This window comes from Schistocerca piceifrons, unplaced genomic scaffold (assembly GCF_021461385.2).
Source record: "Schistocerca piceifrons isolate TAMUIC-IGC-003096 unplaced genomic scaffold, iqSchPice1.1 HiC_scaffold_275, whole genome shotgun sequence".
NCBI classification, from domain to species: Eukaryota; Metazoa; Arthropoda; class Insecta; order Orthoptera; family Acrididae; genus Schistocerca; species Schistocerca piceifrons.
In genome coordinates, this window is record NW_025728488.1 from 62,501 (window position 1) to 65,000 (window position 2,500).

Here is a 2,500-nt window from a genome sequence, read left to right on the forward strand (position 1 = left end):
CGCGCAGGGTGCGCCGGCGCGCAGCTGCGACGCCTGCCGCGTCCGTCGGCCGGCGCGCCTGCCACTGGCCGCCCCCACCAGCCGGCTGTAGCGCGTGCGCCCACGCACCGCGCGGCCAGCACGCCGGGAGGCGCCCCCTCACCGGCCGGGGACGGTCCCACCCAGCCACCGCCGCGTATCGCTTCACACCCAGATGCCGTTCAGTTTCGTCGGCATGGTGGGTATCGCTGGAACAACCGGTTAGTACCTCAACCTATCGTCGCCATCACCGATTCACCCCTAGCGAGAACAACCGCACCACAACAGGTTACCATTTGTTCATTTGCGTAACTTCACCAGAAAACGCAGGCGTCCATCGCCATTTGCAACTTCAACGATTATTGCATGCCTGTGTCAGGTGTCACGCCACACTACGTCTGCCCACATACACGCAACAAAATGTGCACGCCTAGACAATACGTGGAAGGTGGCCCCCGTACGTATGCGATGTCCATTGCTCGAACGACTGTCAACCGGCCTCTGTAGCATGTCGCAGATATGGAACGCGGTGCACCATGCCATCACGGTGTGTGAGGAGAGACGACTAGGTCCGAATACATCAACAGACAGCTCATGCTGATCGCCATCCACGGCGTCCGTTCCTCCCACACGTCTCTATGGCGTACCACACTGCAATCCAGCTCTCATAGGGAGACGACACGTAGCTGCGTGCACAATATTTGCACTGTATGGTCCGCCGTTTTTGGGCGCAGTCGTTGTGCGGTCACACATGTGCCACGATGTATCATTCAGTACATAAGGACGAATGTGCAGTACAGATTGTGGTTCACGCGTACGACATCAGCGGACAGTTGACACAGGCCGCACCACAACGTAGCCTGAGTACGTCGCATGCGAAGGGCATTGAACATGCAAACTTCTCACCAACCAGCTTGCGAAGGCAGGGGGCAAGGTGGGGACGTGGGGAGGGGCGGCATGTACGTCCTGCTGCCATCCACATTACAGTGTACAGCAGGAGCATGTGGAAAGTGAGCAAGACTTGCAAGGTGTTTAACATGAAGCGATACACAGGGGTGCGGGCAGTGCGAGTAGCGAACTATATTGCGAGGGTTGCGGGTGGGCAACACTACAGTAATTGAACGAGTCGTATAACAATTACAGAGCAGGTTTAGGCGACAACGTGGGTTACGTTAAGGCGACAACATGGGTTAGGTTAAGGCACAACATGGGTTAGGTTAAGGCACAACATGGGTTAGGTTAAGGCACAACATGGGTTAGGTTAAGGCACAACATGGGTTAGGTTAAGGCACAACATGGGTTAGGTTAAGGCACAACATGGGTTAGGTTAAGGCACAACATGGGTTAGGTTAAGGCACAACATGGGTTAGGTTGAGGCACAACATGGGTTAGGTTGAGGCACAACATGGGTTAGGTTGAGGCACAACATGGGTTAGGTTGAGGCACAACATGGGTTAGGTTGAGGCACAACATGGGTTAGGTTAAGGTACAACATGGGTTAGGTTAAGGTACAACATGGGTTAGGTTAAGGTACAACATGGGTTAGGTTAAGGTACAACATGGGTTAGGTTAAGGTACAACATGGGTTAGGTTAAGGTACAACATAGGTTAGGTTAAGGTACAACATAGGTTAGGTTAAGGTACAACATAGGTTAGGTTAAGGTACAACATAGGTTAGGTTAAGGTACAACATAGGTTAGGTTAAGGTACAACATAGGTTAGGTTAAGGTACAACATAGGTTAGGTTAGGTTAGGTTAGGTTACACGTTGTTGTACGGAAAGGTGTAGGGGGGGGGGGGGCGGGGGCGGCAGGTTCGTTGATAGTGATTATAGTAAGTGAATGCTTGTGACATGATCAGATTTGTCACGTCAGGATGCACCTTTGGCTTATTAGAGGCGGCGCTCCAATTCTATGCTTGTGTGAGACCTGTGTCTTTGACTCATGTCATTGTTTGTGCGCTGTGACAGGAGGTACTATTGTGATGTTGGGTGCACCGTTGTATAGGACATGTGTGGGTGTTGGTGCCTGGTCTGCGCAATGGTGGATGTCGAAAGGCTGGGATATTGTATTTTCCGCACGGACCTCCTGGTCTGGTTGTGATAGTGTGGATTGTGTAATGTGGTGGAGAAGATGCACTGGATGTTGTTCCATGCTGGTGCTTACATATTGTATGTGCGCCTGTTAGAAGCAGAGAGTGGTGCGTGATCAGAGTGTCTGGCTGACGTGTGGTTCCCATTTTGGGCAGACTCTTTCAGCATGTATACGGACAGTTGTGTATATTTGCTGTAGTTTGATGGCTCTGCATTGATTACTAATCAGCGCCGTGTGTACGGGTAATCTGGTTCCAGTCCAAAATGTTCCATCTGTGTACATTAGTGACAAAGACTCCCCCCATGCAGTGGGGCTCGGTCTGTTATAACTCTTCCGCGTAATATATTTGCCCCACGTTTTTGCGACTGCGAGTGCGAGTGCAACGCGCAT